We start from the raw sequence: 24,532 nt of genomic DNA, 5'->3' as shown, positions 1-24,532 counted from the left end.
GTGTGCCTGTGTATACTGTGTGTGTGTGTGTATGGTGTATGTGTGTATGCGTATATGCGTGTGTCAATGTGTATGATGTGTGTGTATAATATGTGTGTATATGATGTGTGTGTCTATGTGTATGGTGTGTGTGTATATGATGTCTGTGTATGGTGTGTGTTTATGTGTATGGTATATGTGTGTATGGATGATGTCTATGTGTATATAGTTTGTGTGTATGATGTCTTTGTGTATGGTTTGTGTATATGAAACAGAGACTTGCTGGACATGCAGCCAGAGACATGCAGAAACAGAGGCTGGCTGGGGAGGCCATAGCTCAGGAAAACTGACCCTTGCCATTCACACATACAGTTCTTCTTTCTAGTGCATCAACCCCAGGTTAGAGCAGATTCTATGAGTCAGTCAAACCCTTCCCCGACCCCCTGCTGCTCCCACTTCTCAAGCCTTTCGCCTCCTCCAGTCTCCTCAAATTAATGATCCAACAGGAATGAAATTTGAATCATTTGTTCAATTTAAAGTTTTTCTAGTAGCTAGCTACATTTTCACAAATAGACAAAGTTAATCATTTCATAAATTAACTTAGTATTATACATCCAAAATACTACAAAATATATAGTTAATAAAAACATCAATAATGATTTTTTCTTAACAAATATTTAATTTTGTTTTTCTAGAATATCAAGTTTGGATGTGATATTTTTTGCTAAAAACTTGGTCTAAACACAGATGTTGTGAGTCTTATACTGGAAAAAGTAGATTCTCATTCCTAGGTTCAAACCATGCTCCAAACTGTTCCAGTAACTGAATCAAACATTTAAATATTCATTTTTAATTATAAAATTATTTAAGTATAACTTAAGAGTTGATCTCTTGGCTGCAGTGGTCACAGTTCCCTGGCTGAGCAGTCACATGTGGCCAGTAGCTGACAGCCTGGACAATGGGTGGGCAGGTGGTGCAAGCCCACGTCTTGTACTTAACTGGGTCCTCAAGCTCCACCCACCACTTAGAGTTAACGTCAGTGCTGTTTGCTGTAGTGGTTTGTGGTGCTAGAGAGCAAACCTGGGGCCCAAACTAGGCGAAAGCTCTGTCACAGTGTCACACCCTTCTCCCCACCACTAGCTGTTTTCCTTATTAAAATAAATATAAAAAGAAAACATCAAACTTTCATTATTTGAAATTCAAATACTAGAGAAATGTAAACAACAGAACACAAGATGTCACACGCTCCCTCCTTACAGGCAACTGCTGTCGACAGCTTGGTCCAGATTTTCCACACTTCTTTTCCCTATTATATCCTTACATTCTCTGTTATTAATTTTAATTTTTATAAAATGCGACGATTCTTTTTAGTCTTTGTTTCAGTTAAACACACATGCATCGGATAATGCCAGGAGGGGTAAACAGACTAATAAGATTTTGTTCTGTGAGACCCACACTCAACTAAAGCAATAAAATAAACCAAACCAGAGAACAAATGTTCGGAACTTCAAAGTTATGAACACTTTGAAGAAAATGAATAAAGACTAATGACCTGGGGGTGCGTTGAGAGAGTACAGTAAGTTGAGTTGAAAGTCCTCATGAGGTCATGATTAGGAATCGAGTTCCCCAAGACCCCAGCTCTTTATACCACCACAGTGGAAATCATCAGCACAGGGATTCTGAGCACAAGGTGAAAAGATCTGTCCTTGCTACCCCAGAAGCAGACTTTCTGTCTTCCTGGGATTTCTTCCCAAGACAGCAGTGTCCCCACAAGGCCTTCTGGGAGCAATGCCGGCTGTCATCCATTTTTATTACATCTGAGTAAGGTTCTAAAACATTTCTAATCCATAGGACAGCACACTTAATTACTTCCCCCACTGAAGAACACCTGGGTCATCTCTCCATTCTCTGCAAGCCACAAACCATGCTGTGTGGACTGTTTGATGCTGAGGTCCTGTATTCAAGAGTGTGTGTTCTTACACCGATGTTGACATCTCCGAATGGACGAAGATGTACTTCAGACATGGATCATGAGACCCTTGAGTGTTCAATAGGCCCTGATGCACCAAAAATAAAAGAGAAATAAGGATTAAAAGTCTATAACCAGCCGGGCTGTGGTGGCGAAAGCCTTTAATCCCAGCACTTAGGAGGCAGAGGCAGGCAGATTTCTGAGTTCGAGGCCAGACTGGTCTACAGAGTGAGTTCCAGGTCAGCCAGGACTATACAGAGAAATCCTGTCTTGAAAAACAAAACAAAACAAAAAAAGTCTATAACTGTTGGAATCAAACAGGTGAAAATGTTATTGTTGAGTTCCAATTTGTTTATTTAATTACTCACACATTTGGTCACTATCTCTGTGCTTTTAAATCCTTTGTATTTCTTCTCCCAGCCTCTTCAGCTTTCTGTGCTGTGTCCCCTTTATTCCTACTGAGTTGTTAGTCCGTTCCTAATAAAATTGTAAAACCACACACACACATATACCCCAGTACTAAGATGGCAGAGACAGGTAGCCTGGTCCACATGGTGAGTTATAGGACAGTCAGAGTTACATGATGAGTTTTACACACACACACACACACACACACACACACACACACACACACACACAAGGAGGCCATACCACACTTTGAACAGTGTCAGTTCTGGATTGCTGGGGCCTAGAACCTTAGGGACAGCATCTACTCCAGCCACCTAGTCCCCTGTGCATCTGGAACAGCCTTTTCCACAGTGTGAGCGTACATTGTCCTCCCATAACTGCAGAGGGCACATTACAGAATAAATCTCTCCATAAGACCCCAATGTCCTTCCAGGCCCCATCGCCCAGCCAATGTGCACTGATATTATTTTCAAACCTCTTTTGAAAATTCTGGATTGAAATGTGCCCTTCTTCCAGTTTTTTTTCCTACATGTTGAAAAGGTGGCAGACAGAAAGAAATGGTTTCACCACCTAAAATTTAACCACCCCTTTCTCCAGGGCTCCAATTAAGTAACATCAGCTGTCACAATTTGAACATCTTTGGGTGTCTTCAGAATCCGAATTTTTACACCCTGGATAAGCTTTCCTATGCGTATGCTGCCTTGACAGTGTTACTTCTTATCTGAGCTTATCCCTCCTTCCTTCCTACTGCCTCCACAGCTTTAACCTCAAATCCTAAAGCCCAATACCTAAAATGGGTCTCTTACCCAATCCCTGACTTCCCAATTCTCTTGTTTCCTTGTGTTTGTCTGACACATACTCTACCTGACCCCTGAATATGCTCCACCTCCATCATTTCCAGTGTCCTTCAACTGATGAGCTTACAGTGACACATCATTACCAAATCGGTACCAATGTTCTGAGTATTTTACCTTCAGGGCCACACCCTGTTCTGTTTGCCAGATCTATAATGGTAGCTCTGCAGCATTGCAACACTGTACAGGATAGCTTCACTTTCCTAGTAAGTCTCTTATTCTCTTCCTATTTCTTCTTCCCTGCCTCTCACATAACCCCTGACAACCATCCTTTTGTTGCTGTTGTTCCGTTTTGTTTTACTATTTCCATGTATAGTCTTTCCTGGAGTGTCGCATTGTTGCAATGCATGTAACCTTCTCAAATTGGTCTCTTAGACTTGGTAATGAGACTGTCAGTTGGTGGGTGACAACCTGTTTCCCTTTAGCGTTTCACTCAGCACCCACTGTCTAATGTATCACAGTTTATTTATCAGTTCACCTGCTGAAAGACACTCTGCTATTTCCAACTCAGCAATTATGAATGAGGCTGCTGTAAAGGTCTAGGATTGGGTTTTTGATTCTTTCAGGTAAACAAGTAAGATAATGTTTACTCTTAAAAAGTGCTAGGGCTGGAGAGATGGCTCAGCAGTTAAGATCACTGACTCCTCTTCTGAAGGTATTGAGTTCAAATCCCAGCAACCACATGGTGGCTCACAACCATCCGTAATGAGAACTGATGCCCTCTTCTGGGATGTCTGAAGACAGCTACAGTATACCTACATATAATAAATAAATAAATCTTTAAAAAAGAAAGAAAGAACGTGCTTTTAAAGTGGCTGTGTTGGTCTGCATTCCTATTGGCCCTGAATATGAATTCCTGTTCCCACATACCTTTGCCAGCATGTGATGGCGTCTGTGGTTTACATTTGACATGGTCTCACTACATATAACTATATAGCCCTGACTGTCCTGGAACTCATATGTAGACCAAGCTGGCTTGGAATTCATAGAAATCCACCTGCCTCTGCCTCGAAAGTACTGGAATTAAAGGCATATGCCACTACACCCAACTTTCTTTCTTTTTATCTATTTTTTCCTCCTCCTTCCTTCCTTCCCTCCTTTCTTTCTTTCTTTCTTTCTTCCTTCTTCTTCTTCTTCTTCTTCTTCTTCTTCTTCTTCTTCTTCTTCTTCTTCTTCTTCTTCTTCTTCTTCTTCTTCTTCTTCTCCTCCTCCTCCTCCTCCTCCTCCTCCTCCTCCTCCTCCTCCTCCTCCTTCTTCTCCTCCTCCTCCTCCTTCTCCTTCTTCCTCCTCTTCCCCCACCTCCTCCTCTTCTCATGCTGAGTTTTACATTCCAGTCCTGGTTAAACTTGAACTTGCTGTGTGGACCAGGATGACCTTGTGAACTCAAACTCGCTATAATCCTGCCTCTGGTCCCCAAGTTCTGCTCTTACAGACATGCAATCTCATGCCCAGACTCTGCACATCTTTTTATTTGCCAGTCACCTATCAAGTGTCCGTCAAGATCCTCCTTCCCTCCAGTTTTAGTCCCTCACTGTTTCCTTGCTGTTTAGGGTTAAGAGGTTTGGGTGTGCCTGGGATACAGACCTCCATCAGAAACTCGCAGGGTGTTTTCTCTTGTCTTCTTATTCATTTGACAGGGTCTCTTTTCAGAGCAGAAATATTTTACTTTTATAAAGTCCAGCTTCTCGTTCTTCCTCCTTGATGTCCTTTTAAAACTTGAACCTGAGGTTACCACCTGCTACTTCAACAACCTGGTTTGGTACAAAGACAGAGGCAGTGAGCACTTGGTCATCACCTAGATGGCACTGACCACACTTTCCAGGGTCTCAGGGGTCTTTGGGGTTCTCAGAAAATGGCTGGGCTGTAACATTCCCCAGCCTTCTACCCCCACAACCCACACCCACCAGTGCCCCAACCCCTAACCTCAAGATCCCACAGTCTCCCACAACAGCACTCCTGGCTGTGGTCTAACTGTTCAAGCACATGAGCCTGGCAGGGCAGGGTGGAGTTGGGGAGTGGAATGGAGCATTCTATGTCCAAGTGGTCTCTGGTATAACTTCATGGAGTCTCCCTTTCTGTCAGTGATTTATACACTGCATTACATAAAACCTAGAAGCCCTGCTTGAACTTGCACGCAGCCACCCTTTCTCACTGCAAGGATGACAGGAAGAAACTTAGGCTCTGTCCTACATAAAACCTTATAGTCCAGATGCCTACCGACTTGCGCTCAGCCTTTCTCAGTGCAAGGATGTTCGAGGAATTGACCCTTTGTGAAAAGCTGGTGCCCAAACTTTTTCTGTCCCCTGTCACAGCCTGTGCATGGAACATTTTAGCCATAAACAGCCTGAAACATAAACAAACTATCAGTCTTGTGGGTCACCCATTCACACAAACAAACAAAAGAAATAGCAAGCTTTATCTTCCCAGTAAAGAATGGTCAGCACCCCGTTCCTTTTGTGTCTTACTTGAAAAAGCTAAAAACTAAAATGAACTAAAAGTTGTCAGCTGGTAGATATCTTGGAGCTGTGCTTTGAAGCTAAGGTAACAGGCCTTGAGCCACGTATTGAAATCAGAGGCCAGGGACAGATTCAAGAGGAATTCTGCACAGGTTCTCCCTGAGTACTTCGTGATGTGGCTTTCACTCCACATGTTTAACAGCCAATCAATCTGACTACAGTGCCATTAGCCCCACTTCCAAGTCTGATTAGCCACTCCGGTTCTGTGACTTTGAAAGATTAATTTTAGGGTTCTCTCTCTCTCTCTCTCTCTCTCAATTAGGACTAAAAGTTATAAAATGTAGTACATGAGAAGAATCATTAATATCATCACAACAAGAAGTGTGTGCCCTCTACACGGAAACATGCAACACATTTGGCTACAGTGTGTGGCTAAAATCCCTTCTTTTCTAACTTCAAAGGGAAATATGTGAGTACTGAATAAGGAATTAGAGTGGAACATGCTGTTAGAGTTTTCTTTTTCTTTCTTTTTCTTTTTTTTGCAAATGCTCTAAATTTATGCAAAACCAAACTTATCTGCACATTTATCTACATTTAAATGATTCAAGTTCACACAGCTGAGTAAGATACGGATTCAAACTCCCCTGAGAGCCAGCTTTTGAAAACAGCCACTGGATGCCTACACTTGCCCATTTTGAACAGTTGATGCCCTTCGTGAATTAGCAATGCGATTTGACAGAACTGGTTTTCCTTGGGAATTATTGGATGTTCTGTGTTTTAAGTGGACATTTAGAAAGTGTGATGGGATCGATGTTTTACACTGAATCTTCATTAGTCCCCCACAAGAATGTCCTTATCAGAGGAAGCAGCTGGATGGCCAAGATGAAGGCAGGCTGAGGGAGATCCCTAAAATTCTCAGAAGACAATAGTGTCCCTGTTACTCTTCTTTGCTGTGACAGCCTAGTGTCTGTGTGTCTGGTGTCTGTGTGTCTGGTGAAAAGAGAAGAGGCAGCCATGGCAATAGTTGCAGCCCTCAGGAAGCAGAGGCAGGGAGGTCAGGAGTTCGTGGCTAGCCTCGACTACACAATACATTTGAGGACAGCCTTGACAAGAGACCCAGCCAAAAGGCAGAAAAGAAAAGAGAAGAGAAGAGAAAAAAATAAATAACAAACACGGCTTCCGTAAATCCAGCATAAGCCTGGAGGAAGCACCTAGTCAATTGTCCAGAAGCTCATGTTAACATTTGTATTCAGAACTAGTTCTAGGAATAAAACCTTAAAGGCAAACCTAGGACTTTATTTAATAGAAAAATGAGTCAGAAACTGCTTCAGTTTACATCTTGAAAGATGAAGAAAACAATTACAACCCAGGAATCTAGAAATAATGAATGCTCTCATTTGTACTGCTACATGCATTTCTAGCCAGCATGTTTTTTTATGTAGTTGTGTATATGTTTACGTGTAGGAATAGTTACAATGTATCTATAATTTTTATATTGAGACAGGATCTGATTATGTTGCCCAAACTGGCTTGAATACATATAATCCTCCTGTCTCAGCTTCCTAATTAGCTGAGATTATACATCACCTACCTAATTCATATGTGATTTTTAAAAAATATTTATTTTATTTATATGAGTACACTATAGCTGTCTTCAGACACACCAGAAGAGGGCAACAGATCCTATTACAGATGGTTGTGAGCCACCACGTGGTTTCTGGGAATTGAACTCAGGACCTCTGGAAGAGCATTTAGTGCTCTTAACCACTGAGCCATCTCTCTAGCCCCATATGTGATTTTTTTTTAAACAAATTTTTGGTCCTACAACATATAAAGATAGGAGAAGCTAGCCTACCCCCTAATACTGATGGGTGCCAGCAAGCAGCACAAAGCTGCAGTATGAAACTGTCCTCTACCTTTCTGTCCATAGCAGACTAATGGGGTGAAGCAAGGGTAAGCTCTGGTGTCCAGCTAGGAATGGTTCATGCCTGCTATCCCAGCTCTGGAGAGGCTGAGACCTGAGGAACAAGAGTTTAATGTCAGAGGCCTGGAGAGTTCTCTCAGTGGTAAAGATAACTTGCTGTTCTTGCAGAGGACCCAGGTTCATTTCCTAACACCCACATGTGGCTCACAACCATCCACGAAGTTCCAGGGCACCCAATGCCTTCTTCTGCTCACCTTGGCTCCAGGCATGCCCCATGTGTGTGTAAAGTAAATGAATCGTTTTAAAAATTAGTTTAAGACTAGCCTAGGCTACAGAGTGAGCTCAAGACCAAACTTCTAAAAGTTAGAGTGGTACAGGCATGTACTACCATCCCAGGCTGATTAAAAAACAAAAACAAAAAACAAAGACAGAGAAGGTAGCTCGGCAGTTGAGCATTTGTCTGGCATACACAAAGCTCTGGAGCCAATCCCCAGAACTGATAAGAAAAGAAGGAAGAAGTGGGGTGGAGGATGGGGCTAGAGAAAGGGTGTCCAAAGGTGACTGTTAAAGATGCTTGAGGAGGTGACTGCTCAAGATAGAGTCACACAGCTTTCTATCCACTAGGACTGGCAACATCTGTCCCTAGGGAATGGACTAGCTGATACATGAAGGATCACTGTGGCTGCACTTTGTAGAATCGTCCTAGTTTCTCTGTGACTCTTAGGACCCTGAGTCAAAGACAAGAGAGTCAGCCCGGGTCACTCACTGAATCCTGAGCCCTCTGCTCTGTTAATGTCATACTTCCTAAGCTTTAAAAAATTTGTTCTGGGATAGTTCCCTAGACCAGTTGACGCCACGGAAGGACTGCAGAGCTTGGTGGCTTTGGGAGTATGCAAACCTAGCTGCTAGAGAGAGGCAAAGAAGTGTAGAGACCAAGGGGTAGGCGGGGCAGGAACAGGTTGTATATCGATTTCCTGGAGACTGAATAAATTATCACATATCTCATGGTTTAACCAAAGAAAAGCTTATTTTCTCATAGATCTGGGCACCAGGAGTTTAAAATCAACTGTTAGAAGCACTATAATGCCCTATACAGAGACACTAGAAGAGATCCCTCCACATCTCCGTCTCCTCAACATCTAATGGCTGTCAGCATTTCTGGGCCTACACCATCTGGCTGACATCATCCCCTCTGCCTCCATCCTCACAAGGTCCTTCCATCATCATCTATCTCTGTCATTCTTTTATAAAGATGCTGTCGTTTCACCCAGGGCCCATCCTCATAATTCAACGTGACCTTGACATCCATAACATAATCATATCTGCAGGCCGCCTGAGGATGGGAGAGGCAGACCCGCAGTTCCACATTCATATTTCAAGGGCACATTTGTGCATCATGTTGGAAAAAATAATCTGCATGGACACACTGTAAATAGCTCAACATGGACATGGTAATAACGGTTTGTTTGTTCTGGGATAGTTCCCTAGACCAGTTGACGCCACGGAAGGACTGCAGAGCTCGGTGGCTTTGGGAGTATGCAAACCTAGCTGCTAGAGAGAGGCAATGATTAGGGGAAAGCTCAGGAGAAATGAGAAGAGAGGTACCAACGCCGTCAGAGGCAAGACCTGACAGTCAAGACTAACCTCTCCCATGTCTGCCTGCCTCTGCTTCCCCTCCCTGTATTTAGCCTGCTGGTGGGTCTCTGTCTTCTTGGGTGGCTAGCTGTCTGAACAGAGCTAAGTTTATAGACTCAACCCCTGTTTCTCTTCCGGAGTCCTTGAGTAACAAGAAGCTGAAACTCTCTTATTTTGATAAAGCAGCACTGTTTCTGCAAATAACTTTTTTACAGTCTCTGTGGGCACTAGGCACGCATGTGATGCACACATATATGCATGCAAGCAAAACACTCACACATGTAAATTTAAATAAATACGTCTAAAAAGAAACTTTTGAAGAAATCTGATAGTGTGAACTTTATTATCCAAAGTGTGTTCCAATCTGTCAGTGTGTCCCTACTGTGCCCTAATGCCTCCCTGGGCCACCCCTGGCCACCCAAGCCACCTGGGCCACCCTGGGCTACCCACCCACCCATGTACATCCTTACTTCATCTGGATTATTCCTTTTGCACTTTCTAACAGGCACTGTACAGGGCTACCCTGCGCACCCACAGTTTTCTTTGCTGCGGACCCACAGTTTTCTTTGCTGGATTCTGCTTCCATTCCATTCCCTCCTCTTCAGAGTAAGGAGTAATGCATCCATACGTTTCCATCCACAAGATCTGGTAGTTCCTGTCAGTACTTTGAATGAATGAATGGATGAATGAATGAATGAATGAACCCATTTTATATATGCGTGGAATGTTGCCCGATAGCACTCAGAATAAACATTCAGCCTCAAAGGGCTTATTTTAACCTAGAGAAAGTGAAACCTGTAAACAAACCTAAGAATGTGTTTATCCCGAAGCCTGGAAATGGGATAAAAAAGCAAGCTTTGCTTGCTACAGCCAATCAGGACACTGAGAATAAGGAGGCCTGGTTTTAGGCTTGCGCTTAGCTGTGTGACTCTGCCTCCCCAGGATCGAGTCTCTATCGAGTCACATTGAGTAGTAAGAGGAAGAAACTGGGATAGACATGAATGTCTCTGCTCAGGAACTCCAGGCTTACTTGCTGTCCTGGGGGAAACCTGGAGTATAATTACTCATTGAAATCCCTGCCTTGCTCTGAGGCGAAACATCTGTTCTCAGAGTCTGTAGGCCAGCTGTCCCCAGCAATCCGAGCACTGCTGGGTGTCCAAGAGAAGCCCTTGAGCCCGAGAACTTCCTTCTCCACTGTTCTCACTACCTAATAACCTCGTTTGGTTTTGCAAAAACCTTTGAACTTCCTCTAACTCTTCTTCTATTGAAACCCTCTGCAAAGAAGAGAAGGAACAATGAGTTATTCTAAGAAAGACTGAGTGGTCCCCAGAGCTGCCTTCAGGGGCCAGAAAGTCACTGAGATTTTATGTTTGTCATTGGTGGGTTTGTTTTGTTTACTGAGACACTCTGTAGCCTAGGCTGGCCTCAAACTTTAATTTTTATTCACTTTACATCCCAATCGCTACTCCCACATGACCCCCTCACATGGTCCCCCCCCCCCACCCCTCATCCCCTTCTCCTCTGAGAGTGTAAGGAGGACCCCTCTGTATCCCCAACCCTGGCACATCAAGTCTCTGCAGAGTTAGGCGCATCCTCTCTCCCTGTGACCAGACAAGGAAGCCTAGTTAGAGGACTGTATTCTACAGACAGGCAACAGCTTTAGGGATAGCCCCATCTCCAGTTGTTGAGGACCCACCTGGAGACTGAGCTGTGCATCCGCAGGGGGCCTAGGTCCAGCCCTTGAACGCTCTGTGGTTGATGGTTACGTTTCTGAGATCCCCAAGGGTGAGGGTTAGTTATCTCTGTTGGTCTTCCTGTGGATTTCCTATCCCCATTCAGGGCCCTCAATCCTTCCCCCAAGCTCTGTCCAGTGTTTAGCTGTGGGTCTCTGCATCTGTTTTGGTTAGCTGCTGGGTGGAGCCTCTCAGAGGACAGTTATGCTGGGCTCCTGTCTGCAAGCATGACAGAGTATCATTAATAGTGTCAGGGATTGGTGCTTGCTCATGGGATAGGTCTCAAGTTGGACCAGTTATTGGTTGGCTATTCCCTCAATCTCTGTTCCATCCCTGTCTCTGCATTTCTTGTAGACAGGATTTGGCCTCGAACTCTTTTTTTGGGGGGTGGGGTGGTTTTTTGGGTTTTTTGTTTGTTTGTTTGTTTTTTCGAGACAGGGTTTCTCTGTATAACCCTGGCTGTCCTGGAACTCACTTTGTAGACCAGGCTGGCCTTGAACTCAGAAATCCGCCTGCCTCTGTCTCCCAAGTGCTGGGATTAAAGGCGTGTGCCACCACTGCCTGGCGGCCTCAAACTATTAATCCTCCTCCTTTATCCTCTTGAATGCTGGGATAACAGGCACAATTTATGTCCAACTAGAAATTTACTTTTAGCTCTGCATGGCATTTAGCATTCACATGTATACTGTATTCACATGTGTGCTGTATTCACATGTGTGCTGTATTCACGTGTATACTTTATTCACATGTATGCTCTGTTCACATGTATGCTATATTCACATGAGTGCTGTATTCACATGTGTGCTCTATTCACATGTATGTTCTGCTCACATGTATGTTCTATTCACATGTATGCTGTACTCCTCTCCTTCATGTGTCTACCTATTTTAAAAATGGGAGTTCCTCCCAAAACCTTTGAGGACAAAGAAACTATTGCTCACTATTTCCTTGAGCTGAATGTTCTGGGTGGCCCTTGTACCACTGAGGCGTGAAAGAGAGTGCTTGCTGGAGATGGGAGGTAGACTAACTTCACCCCTAATAAAAACAGAGCCCAGAACACTCACAGGCAGGTGAGGCCCACAGAACCTGTAAGCCTAGTTCATTCTGTGTCCCCTTGTCACTATCAGTGACCAGGACACCATTATGCTTTGCTTTGATAAGCTGAAGCTGGGGGAACTTTGGGGGAAACACTACTGAACATTAGAGAGCCAAAGGGAAATAAACCCAGAGAACAAGGAGACACAGTCTGCTTGGGAGACAGTGGCCTGATCAGACCATAACCAGTTTGTTGTGGGCCTTGGTCTGCTCTGGTCTCAATGGTGATCTGTGGTCAGCTTCAGCCATTTCAGTCCCAGATGAAAGCCAAACCATGGGTGTCCTTTGACCTGGTCGTCTAAGCTGGCCTCAAAGCCTCCAAAGCAAAATTGCAGAGAACTCCAACCCCCCACCCCCCCTTTATCTCTCTGTTCTTCCTCAACGCTCTCTCACAGGATGCGTTCCAACACTAGGTCATAGGTCACAGAGAGATGGAAGTGGCTTCCGGGGGGCATCACAGTGAGCCTGTCCTCTGAGCAGTGATCAAAGCTCCAGACTGCAGGCTGAAAACACAGCCGAGAGTCATGAATGCATGTCTGTACCTGCCTGCGCACCTGCGTGCAGAGTGTCTTTCTCAATAACTTCTACACCTTTTTAAAGGCAGGTTCTCTTGTTGAACCTGGAGTTCATTGGTTTGGGTAGAGTGGCTAGCCAGTGAGTTTCAAGGTTCCCCAGCTCTGGGGCTAGAGACACATAGCACCATGTGCTAGTAAGCATCCAACTATTTACATTGATGATAGGGATCCAAACAGGGGCTGAGCACTAGCACACAGGCACTTTATTGCCCGACCTATCTCCCCAGTTCCTAGATAGTCAACTCTTGGTGGACTGTCTTTCAGGAATTGGGAAGTTTTTCAGTGCTTAGAAAGAGACCTACTCTGGCACACACACCTCTGGCTAAGGTGTGCTTTCCCCCTCCAGCTGTGGGCACAGTTCAGCAATGGCAGGACAAGGTAGATCTCTGCAGCAGACTCTGCAGCTTCAGGCATCTCTGCACAAGAGCTGAGCAGAGAAGGAACCATCTTGGAGAGAGGCAGCACCCTGGTGCCTCTAAGATCCCACAGAGTGGCAGGCATCTTTTCTCATCCTCTCCACAGACTGTGCTCTGGCATCCTTGGATTAGTGGAAGTTTCTCTGGTTGCTATAAAACCTTTAGAGTAGAGAAATTCTCTTCTGCCTACTTCTCAGACCCAGCTCCAAAGCAAGCTCACATCCATTCCTTCCCTCTCGTGGTAAGGACGAAAATGAAAATGTGTCTCTCACATCTGCTCCTATCTGAAGTCTTGATCTTCTCACTGTTCCCCTCCCCCACCCCCAACACACACACATCTTTTTTTTTTTTTTTTTTTTTTTCCCTTCCTAGAAACTTCTTATCTCTTGCCATCCCTGGGAGTTTCTCTGAAGGAAGGAGAGCCAGCTTTCACCAAATGTCACGTAGATGCGGCTGTGTCTCCTTGGGAGCGGGTGGGTGTGTGGGGACAGGGCTGCTGCCTCACCTGTTCCCTCCCTCCCATCCCCCACCTTACCCCCGGGAAGGGACAGGCCTTTCCTGGCTAAGGTAATGAGGATTTCTGGCCAAGACTAAGGGGGTTGTCCTTGGCCCCAGAAAGTTCTTCCAGAGAGACTCATCACTGCCATAGTTACCAGACACTGTTTCTTCAGCAATGGTTTGTATAAACTTTGCCAAATGCTGGCTTGGATTCCAAATGAGGATGAACATCCCTGTGCTACCTTAGCAAAAGACAAATGGCACCTGACAAATCAAAAGGTTACAACACATGAGCAATTCCCAAAGCCAGAACCATTTACCGCCTTAGGTTTGGTTGGAGCTTGGGGGACTTCTGTAGATAAAAGACAGATAAATTACTGAATGTTCAGTTGCTCTGAGATAATGCTTTGCAAAGATTTACAAACTGGAAACTTGAAGGAATCTTTGCTAACCTTACTATGTAAACTCTATGCCTTTCATGAAGAATGTTTTATTGCCCTTCAAACTATGTTTGGTAAGTAAAGTTTGACTTCTGAATTAGAAGTCAGAGAGGAGAAAGTGCTTTAAGGTACCGATGCTGAAAAAAACAACCTATAAAGATGACACAGGATAACGAACTTACTCCCTACACAAGTACTATATAAACTGTCTTTTAACAGTCTGCAGATAAACCTGGTATCCTTTGTCTGATTACATTAAATTGAAGTTTTATTTTGAGACAGTATTAGCTGTGTGTCTCAGACTGGGGGTGTGTCTTCATGCCGGGCCTATCTTTCAATGAGCTCTGGAAAGAGGAATATGGACTTCTATGCCTGGCTCTATATTTTTGTTTTAAACATTTAAAGAAGTTGTGACTAAAACGTACAAAACACCTTTGGTAAAAACATTTTGACAGCAGGGGAAATGAACGAGTCAAGCGGTTGGATCAAAACCAAGAGTTCAGTACACAAAAAGCTGGAAAGCATTACCAGCCCTCTTTCCGTAATATCACAGGCAGCTGCAATTAAAACTGACATATGTTTTAGGAATAATTGCAATAAAAAAAAAGAAATCAAGGAACTGAAATCATGTGATTCAGGCTGAAGATCGCCATGGGTGGGGTAGAAGTGAGGGAACCTTACAGTTGAGTGTAGTTATAAAGGTCTTTTGGTTCTGATAATATCGTCTTAGCACTTGTAAAATTTAAATAGGCAAAGCAAAAAGAAAAAGGAAAAAAAATCAGCAAAGTCTAGAAATATAAATGTATAAAATACACTGGATATTTTTGCTCTCTCCCTGAATAGCTACTTCCTCACCCCTCCCACGAGTCTCATACCACAACCTTAGCCTGCATATGAGGCAATTAGACAAGACAGGAGGAAAGAGGAAATTATACCCCTAGAATCTACAGAAGAGGAACTCACTATCTGGTCACTGGAACTCCGGCCCATCCCCTCTGTGCCACTCCCCCGCATCTGGACGTCCACTGTCTCATCAGTGAGCAATAGCTTTAACGGACACTTCACCCCACATCTGCACGGGAACAAGTAGTCCACTGCTAAATGTGTTTAGAAATAAAGCTATCTCCGTTCGGCAAAACTACTAAAGCGGGTTGCTTTTTCCTACGGCAAACACGGTTGCCATGGTCAGGTTCAGCCTACCCTTGTGAAACCATCAGATAGCTGAGTTGGGAAGTGACTCAGCTCCCAGAAGGTGGACTGAGCCCACACCCTCACACCACTACCTAAAATGTCTCCCTTAGGCTTTATTATTAATTTTGCTGAAGAGATCTATAATTGGCCAGCATTTTACACGCACGCTCGTTTCTTCCGTTTCAAAATTGGTAAAGTAAAGCCCACTCCTCCCGTTTATAGTGGAACCAAAGTGCAGGTCCTAGCGCCTCTTCATCTTCATCAGCCCCGCTTCCGGCTGCCCTTCCCCTCTCTCACATGTGAATCTTTATTCCTCTTCCATTGAGGTCCCCATGCGCAGCTCCACTTATAAAACAGGGCTCTGTTTGCTTAGCAGCCCCTCCTAGGTAACAGGGCCGTCGTGGTGGCAGACCCCACCCAACAGTGAGCCCTAGATCCCAAGGGAGTCGCGGCGACTGCGGCGCTCTCCTCTACGGTCGATACAATGCGAATCAGATAGATTGTATGAGTCCCTTCCCGTGTCCGCAGGAATGTGCAGGGCTAGTTCAACACCTTTGGGCCCATTGTCTCCTACCTGTTAGCGGTTAGCTAACTGTAAATCTATACAGTGTAGGCCCTGTGTTAACAAGTGAAAGTCATGGGAGATTTTAAAACTGTCTCTACGCTTCCTCCCCGGTTTCTTCAGAGGCACGGTTCTAGAAAGGGGGCGTGCCTCACTTCATCCTTCTCTATCACGGCTCTGGCAGAAACTACCCAAGATTTTGAGCCGGTTCTGAATATATCTCTGTAAATGTTGATACTTTTTTAAGGAGATGGTTTCCATTCCCACGGGGAGTCGGACATACTTAGTGACCCACTTCTAGGGAAGTGGGGACCCACTAGGACTCACTTCTTCATGTGCGGCTTGGCGCACATGGTGGGTTATCACCTCCCATCTTTACTTTACTTACGTTAGAGTACACTGCATCTCTTTCTTGGCTTACTTGCATGGAGTTAGAGCACACAGAGGGAGAACTGAAGTCTCCTCCACTAGACATATTAGAAATGCACCCTAACTTGAGTGACAGCTGGACCACGCCCACACCCACACCCTCCCCCGTGAGAGGCCTCAGCCGGAGCTGCTTCTGATGCCTGACCCCCAGTGTCTGTGAGAATTACAGACATGTGAGGTTTTGAGCAGCTCTGTCCTGGGGTAATGGTGATAGAGTCATGTATCATTAACACAGCCACCCAGATAGCAGATCTAATAATGGCCTCGTTTCCACTCCCTGCTTAACTAAAATTGGAGTGTTCATGTCACCCTTTTCTTGTTCTCTGTTCCCTTGCAGAGTCACAGGCCATTCTTCTCCCTTGCCTTCTGCAGGGCCCCAGGGTGCCACCTTTCTTGTCCCTCTGGGTCCCCATGCTCTGTTCTCCTCTCAGCTCCCATTCCACATATGCTGTCTTATCTGATATTATGGTTTTGTTTACACTATATCCCTTTGATGGAGTGCTAACTCAAACTCTCAGAGGCAAATGGAAAAAATATTGCCTCCTATTGAGGAATACTGCCTGGAGTGAGCCATAAAATTCCTCAAAGATCTGTAAGAATTTGGACCCAATGCAACATTACCGAGGCTAGATTCCATCCACACTTGAGGGAAGATGGGACCACAAGTCTCGGTCCCACCAACACAACATTAAGTAGCAGAGAAGTCTCTCTCCAAAAGAGGAGATAACAGTTGGACAGTGTGGGTCTCCCTTCTCCCTGGGGGTCACTGGCCACTGGCCCGAGAGGACAAAGGGAGTGGAGGCGGTGAGCAGGGTTTAGATGGCTGTGAGTGTGGCCAATGGACTTCCAGAGACCACTGCAGCGAGACAGCACTTGATTGTTCCAGGATTAGAGTATACAAGGGCTTTTAGGGGTGTAGGTGGTCACAATACAGTACCTAACTATCATGCGGGCGAGCGGGAAGCCAGACCGGGTCTTGTGAGCTGAGCTAAACAGCTCTACAGAAGGTCATTCTTCAGATAAGGCCTGGCGTCTGTACTCAGGGATACTCTCCAGGCAAGGTCAGGCAGAGAAAGGGGAGCCCTCCAGAGAATGGGAGTCCTCCATTTTGTACTGAGGTCAGAGAACCATCCAGTCAAGGGGCATTGCGACCTTGAGAGCAGGGTTCCAACAGATAGAAATGGCAAACACCCACCATACTGTTGTAGACAACTGGCTCTCCCGTTGACCCTCCTGCTTCTCTCTGGCCGTGGTCTGCATAGCAAAGAACCAGACAGCTCTAGCAGGAGATCTGGGCACTGTGTTTGGTAGGAAGGGTTGTGGTAGGAAAGTGTCATGCACCATACATCATATAGCTCAGGAAAATGAAATTATTCCTACAGTTTTAGAGGCCAGAGGTCCCAAACTAAGGTCAGGGACTTGACAGTTAACGGGGGAAGATCTTTGGCAACTTGTTCTTGCTTCCGGCAGTTTCTTGGTTCCATCTGGTCTCTGCCCCCATCCACACACAATGTTCTCCAATGTGCATGATTATCTCTGCATTCAAATTTCCCCATTTGTGTAAAGGCACGACCTGCCTCGTATAAGACCTCAGCTTCGTTATATATGCAAAGACCTTGTTTTCAAGTTAGAGCACTTTCCAAGGGACTGACCACTAGACTGTCAACATGAATGAGATAAAGTGGGAGAAATTCAGCCCTTCCCAGGCCCTGTAAGAACACCAACAGAATCTATTGAACCCGTTGGCATTTCCTGGTCTTATCATTCCCTTTGTTCCCCAGACTGGCTCCTTGCCTTATAGATCTTATCTCAGTCACACACATCACCACGTGCTCTGTCATCCAAAGCAGGACTCTTTGTTCTTATCTAGCCAGCCATTCAGTGAGTTCACAGAGGTACATCATAACTGTTCATTAAATGGGTCTCCTTCCTTCCAACCCAATGTTGCTAGTTGTTCTCAGGTTCCTAGAGTTTTATATCTGGGTGTTACAAGCACCTCCTAAATGCTCTGATAGTCTCCGTCGGTAGTTTTCTGGATAGTCACTGCAACACCTTTCTCCTCAACCTGTCCATCAAATACAGATGCCCGTGTGCTCTTTCAAAACCTCAAAGGTTTCCTGACAATTCCATAAGCTTTTCACTAAATTTGAACAACTTCTGTAGCACAAAGTTCTTGATAATGCCCACCCCATTCCATCACACAAGCCAAGTCCCTTCATAGCCTCCCCTCTGGGCTAGTCCTGAAAGTTCTACAGCTGTCCTTTGGGTCCCCATCAAGAGCCTGTCAAGAGCCTCCTCACTCTCAATGCTCGGCCAAGGGACTTCCTCGGGGAAGTCTTCCTCATCTGGACTCCCCCTGTCCATCTCACAGCCTCTCTGAAGTCACCAGTCCCAGAACTGTGTTTCTTTCTAAGATATTAACAAGTCTGTCACCAGCTACTGTCCTATTGTAGAGGCATCTGAACAAAATTTCCTGCAGAACTCTTCTTAGCATGTGACACTCCCATCTGCTTTGAGGGGGTCTTTGAAGTGTCTCTGAGGACCCCCCACGTGGACTCTCAGACTCCAAAGGCTTCACCCAGCCAGGCATAGGCTTTCTTAGGCACAATGTGTGACACTCATAGAAGGAGAAACCCAGTGTCTCAGTTCTGAGCACCAAACCGAAGCCACCAGAGCAACAGCTCTGATTCACCAGAACAGATCTGTGGTGGAGCTAGGCTGGTAGTCTCAGTGGGACTATGGAAGGAGGCCATGGGGTTGAAGCCAGCCTGGCTCCATAATGAGCTCTAGGCCAGCCTTGGGCTACAGCCTGGGAAGACAAACTGTCTCAAAGACAAAAAACCAGAAAGCAACCTCTACCAACAGAGATTGTGATAGAACTTTCCTCTTCTCCTTCTTCTTCTTCTTCTTCTTCTTCTTCTTCTTCTTCTTCTTCTTCTTCTTCTTCTTCTTCTTCTTCTTCTTCTTCTTCTTTCTTCTCCTTTTCCTTCTCCTTCGTTTAAGATTTATTTATTGTTATATGTAAGTACACTGTAGCTGTCTTCAGACCCATCAGAAGAGGGCATCAGGTCTCATTATGGGTGATTGTGAGCCACCATGTGGTTGCTGGGATTTGAACTCAGGATCCTTGGAACAGTCAGTGCTTTTAACTGCTGAGCCATCTCTCCAGGCCCCAATAGAACTACTTCTTATGTGTGCTACCCTCAGGGGTTGAACTGTCCTCCTAAAGGAGACATGTTGAAGTCAGTACCTTAAAATGTAACTCAGTTTGGAAACATAGTATTTACAAAAAAATAATCAAGTTACAATGAGGTTCTCAAGGTCAGTCCAAATCCATCTACAGCTAGGAGAGAGATGGGTGAATGCAGAGATAAGGTAATACACTTAATAGAGCCATTTATTTAAAGGGTCCCACATTAAACTCCCCCAAATATACCAAATAGAGAAAGCTGGAATTTTATTAAAAGACCTCATGTTGGGAGCATGAAGGTCCTGCACCCACAGCTTTCTAGAAAAACCACTAAACACACAGGATCGTTCTCTCAAGGGAAATGAAATAAAAACCTGCTCTTCCATCCAGAATGCTGGGAAATGAAGGCAATTAACAGCCTGGAGATCTGCATTAAATGTTGGGCCAAGCCACATCAAGCACATATAACCAGCACCAAAGGTGACTGGTGATCTAAATGACCCTAACATTACCTGTACAGCAAGGGTCTACCCCAAGCTCCCACATCTAGGATCACAAGTAGCCAATGTCCTCTATGCTGTCTGTATGCCCAAGGCCATGCTAAACACTTCCCAAGCCCCTAAACTAATACAGATAGCCTGTCTCTAGAATCCATCTTCTTGGAAGAAATGACATATACTTTGAGATAAATTTCAATGTAATTTTGCCTCCTTGTGCACTGGGTATTGTGTTACACCAGGAAACTTTTTTCCAAGTTGTACTATACTTAAATATGCTGGCAACCAACTGCCTGACTCTCCAGAAGTTTGAGCCTCCTGACTTAAGTCAGACTGAGCTGAGTTTCCATTTGCACTTCTTGGAAGATGGTTTTCCTGCCTGCCATGACCCCTGTGGGACTCAGGATCCCTGGGGCTTACTGGCCAACTGGAACCCTTGGTGTGCTCCAGCCCAGTGAGGGATCCTATCTCAGAAGAAAAGATGTGGACGGCGCTTGAGGAAAGTCATCAGAAAGTGACTCATAAGCACACAGGTACACAGTCACTAGCACACACACACATGTACCCACATTAAAAAGGCTTGGGTTGGAGCACTATTAAATGTCTTTGTGTGTGCACTTCCGTTTCCCCGTAATTACCATCTGTTTTATTCACTGATGACTGCCCAGTTATACTGCTAATTGGAGAAATATTTACCTTAGCTTTAGTCAATATTTGACCTTTTTTAGTAAATGTTATACGATTAAGCTGCTTAAACATTTATCAAGCAGTTAAAATTGAGTCCTTACCTCATTTAATATTTATTTTTGAACAGACCTGGTTCAGCATAGAAATAGGCATAGAAGAATTCAGAACTTATTTTCTGACTTCTTGAGCAAAAGCTAATCTGTTTACCTGCAAAGTATTAAACATAGCTATTTATGTTTAATAAATACACAAAGAAAACTTACCCTAAACAAAACAAGAAAGTCACTTTATAAGTCATTCTAGCTACAAACCGTAAGGGAAGAAACCAGCTGATCTTTGATGGAAAAATCAGATTTAACTTTAAAAAATCTTGAACAGAAAACCAAGCATAATTTACACAAATCATATACCTTGAATAGTTCTTTACATCTATGTTGTTTTCTGTCCCTCTCATATTTATTTTTCATTGAGTCAAATTCTTAAAATCCAGATTCTTCCTCCTATAACCACAGGGAGTCAGCTACTGACTGACCAAAGCAAGGAGGTAAGAGGGAGAGGAAAGACTGACCTGTTGGACACCAGTGCTTCAAACCCCACTGAGGACAGGCCAGGAAGAAGTTCTCATGAGCAGCCGTGAATCTGGAATTCAAGGGTCTTTATGCATGACCACATATGGGCTGCTACCATGACCACGGTAGCTGCTGTGCCCAATGCTGAGTTATGAGGGTTAACAAAACAGATTAGGTTATTGATGCCTTTGGGAGAGACAGAAAATAGGAAAACCAAGGAGGATGTCAGATGCTGACCATTACAAGAAACTCCATGCAAAATAATTTGAAATCCTAAGTCTCTTAACTTTTAAAGTTAGAAGAATCCAGTCACGGAGAAGTCAAGAACGTTTCCTGCTGAGAACGCCGTTGGTGCAAAGGGTCCCAGGGGACAGGATGAGCAGATTCTAGAAGGATAGAGTCCATTTTCTTCCTCAAAAATGTGTACAAGGAGACAGGGAGATGGTTCTGTGCATAAAAGCACTAGCTATACGAGTTCATTCCCCAAAAACCTCCAACTTTTTCTTTAAAAAAAAAAAAAAAGGCAGATGTGATGGCAGCTTCTGCAGTCCCAGCACTCCTAGGATGAGATGGGAGAATCACCCAGAAGCTCCGGGTCGGCCAGTCTGAGGAACTGGAGTTCACAGCGCAGCAGCTTTAACACTACGTTCTGTCTTTACAAAGCAGAAGGCAAGGGAGGAAGGTGATCTCTCATCTCTGCTCTTGAAATATGGTGGGAACGTATGCACACTCATGAGCACACACACACACACACACACACACACACACACACAGAGGAACACACACGCGCGCGCATACACACATGAGCTCAGTTATTTATTTCAAAAGCAATTATATGTGTGTGTGTGTTATGTATGTATATAAGAACATCCTTTAAATTTTTATTTTATGTATGTATGTATGTATGTATGTATGTATGTAGGAGTGTATGAGGTGGTCAGATGACAACTTGTCACCTTCCACCATGTGAGTCCTGGAATCAAACTCTGGTCATCAGGCTTGGCTTGGTAACAAGTGCCTTTACCCACGGAACCATCTTGCTGGCCCTAAGATGTAAGTAAATAGATAATAGCACCATTACCAAGTATTATTTTATAATAAAAAATTGTGTTTGTGGGAAATGTTTATATTCTTTATACTTCTGATGTCAGTAAAACTCTGGATGCAGGAAGATACTTCAAGCATACTGAAGGTCACGGTAGCAGCAATAAAAAATATGAACAGATGTAACGGCTTATATCTGTAATCCCACCACTCAGAAAGTCGAAGTAGGGAAATTTCTATTTCAAGGCCAGCCTGGGCAACATAACAAAACACTGTCTCAAAAAGAAGAAAAAAGAAATAGAAGACTTGAAGCAGTAGGGTCATGGGTTCAAGGCCAGTGTGGACAGTTGAGGGAGACAGTGTCTCAAAATAAAAATAGTAAAACAAGATGGGATGCAGTTCTCAGTGGTAGGGTACTTGGCAGTCATGCACAGACCCTGGATTTAACCCCCAGTACCAGCAGAAATAAGTGAGAATAAATGAAAATAACATAGATGTCCAGCAACAGGGGAGTGATCCCTAAGTAACGTTCAGCTCCTCCATCTGCTGGGGCACACATAACTAACGAAGTTGTCACCACCTTTGAGATCCTTGCAAAAGAAAACAAACAAAACATAAAATTAGCCCTATAGCAGTAAAACACAGGACAGATAAAAGGAAATACAGAAATCTTTCAAACGACAATATAGTATAGCCTTCTTTTCTCAGCACAAAGCCCATTCACACTGTCATCCTCCTGGTGAAGATATGACTATGGCCATGTAGCCATGGCAACTAGGTGAGAAAAGTACAGAGGTAGCTAGGCCTATAGTAAAAGTAATGCAGTCACTGACACTTCCCAGGGGAAGAAAGAGAGGAGGGTCTCAGGACTCACATCTCAAGCCACAGCCATTCTTCCCTCCTGCACACCCCCAACTACAAGCAATCTGGGAACTGTTTGAGTTCACAGGACATGGAAGTTTATCTGAAGAGGGATGGGAAGACACGATGGGCTTGGCAGCCAAACAGTTGCTTGGGGCTCATTCTTGCTCCTCTAAGTCCATCCCTCCTGGGGGTCTGGTAAGTAAGCCCTATAAATGTATGGACCTGGGTAGAACTACACCTCCGTCTGTTAGTGAACAGGCATTTGCTCACACCTCCTGAAGAACTGGTAAAGCAGTAGTGGGATTAACTACTTTCAACCTATTTCTTATCTTCCAAATTCCCTTAACTCTGCTCAAATCAGCCTTACAATTGCAAAAGAAAAAAAAAAACAAACAAACAAACAAAAAAACACCACAAACCTTGAATCTTTCACTAGAACACCCTTCCTAAGCCCACTGCTCTGGCACTCCCCAAATGCTTTCCTCTTTCCTATCTACCACCTGAACTCAGGAGGGTGTTAAAGAGTGACTTACTTCAAAGTGACTGCAGACAGGCAGATCTGTGAGTAGGACAAGCTTCAGGCTCATTTGGCCTTTCCACCTCCAGTATTCACTGAAACTCAGGCCGGAAAATGAAGAGGTCAAAGCCAGAGGTATACAAAAAGGAGCTACGTTTGCTTCGCTCTGAAAGACCAACAGTATGGCATGGTGGGGCTTGGCAGTGAACGACCAGTGAGCATTCAGTCCCTCTCCTTTGGGAATTCCAAGGAGCAGGAAGGAAGGGACAGTGCCATAATCAAGGATGAGAGATCAAAAAGCAAGAGACAGATCATGAGAAACTCAGAGTAGTGTGTAAATGTCCCTGGTTGTTTTGGTAAAAACTTCAAGCAGGCCTGGAAAGAACGTCAATGCCATTTGAGACGTTGGCAGAGGATAATCGAAAGAACAGAGACAATGTGGAGAACATAGGCTTGTCCATAGAATCTGCCATCCAACAGTGTAGAGTAAATAGGCCATACATTCAGATTTCTTGAGATGTGACTTAGTTACTTCTCTGTTGCTGTAGAAAGACATCATGAGCAAGGTAACATAGAGAAGAAGGAGCGAACTGAGGGCTCATGGCTTCAGAGGGTTAGAGTCCATGATCATCATGGCAGAAGGCATGGAGGAGGCAGGCAGGCATGCGGCTGGAGCGAGCAGTAGCTGAGAGTTTACATCTTTATCCATATCCACAAGCATGAGGCAGAGAGAGAGAGAGAGAGAGAGAGAGAGAGAGAGAGAGCACTAACAAGAAATGATGTGGGCTTTTGAAATCTCAAAGCTCTTCTCCAACAAGGCCACACCTCCCAATCCTTCTCAAACAGTTCCACCCATTGGGGACCAAGCATTCAAGGATATAATAAGCCTATGAGAGCCATTCTCATTCAAGCTGCTGCAGTGAAGAAAAATGGTTTCCTCCTCCATGACTAAGGTTTATGAATTAAACTGAGAGGAGAAAGAACACACACATTTTATCTG

At 44.4% G+C, this 24,532-nt stretch overlaps 2 long non-coding RNA genes across 2 annotated transcripts; both read right to left on the bottom strand.

The window, feature by feature from the left end:
• Positions 1–186: 186 nt before the first annotated feature.
• Positions 187–7,269, bottom strand: Gm40632. The gene is made up of 3 exons (XR_871613.2): positions 5,428–7,269; positions 4,795–4,961; positions 187–2,036 (listed from the first exon to the last, which is right to left on the bottom strand). It is a non-coding gene; the product is annotated as a predicted gene, 40632 (long non-coding RNA).
• A 13,370-nt stretch (positions 7,270–20,639) lies between these two features.
• Positions 20,640–24,185, bottom strand: Gm34481. The gene is made up of 2 exons (XR_380284.2): positions 23,549–24,185; positions 20,640–22,741 (listed from the first exon to the last, which is right to left on the bottom strand). It is a non-coding gene; the product is annotated as a predicted gene, 34481 (long non-coding RNA).
• Positions 24,186–24,532: the final 347 nt, after the last annotated feature.

The sequence above is a fragment of the Mus musculus genome, chromosome 10, assembly GCF_000001635.26.
Source record: "Mus musculus strain C57BL/6J chromosome 10, GRCm38.p6 C57BL/6J".
NCBI classification, from domain to species: domain Eukaryota; kingdom Metazoa; phylum Chordata; class Mammalia; order Rodentia; family Muridae; genus Mus; species Mus musculus.
Note: the sequence above shows the minus strand (reverse complement) of the source record. Positions and strands in the feature narration are given on the sequence as shown.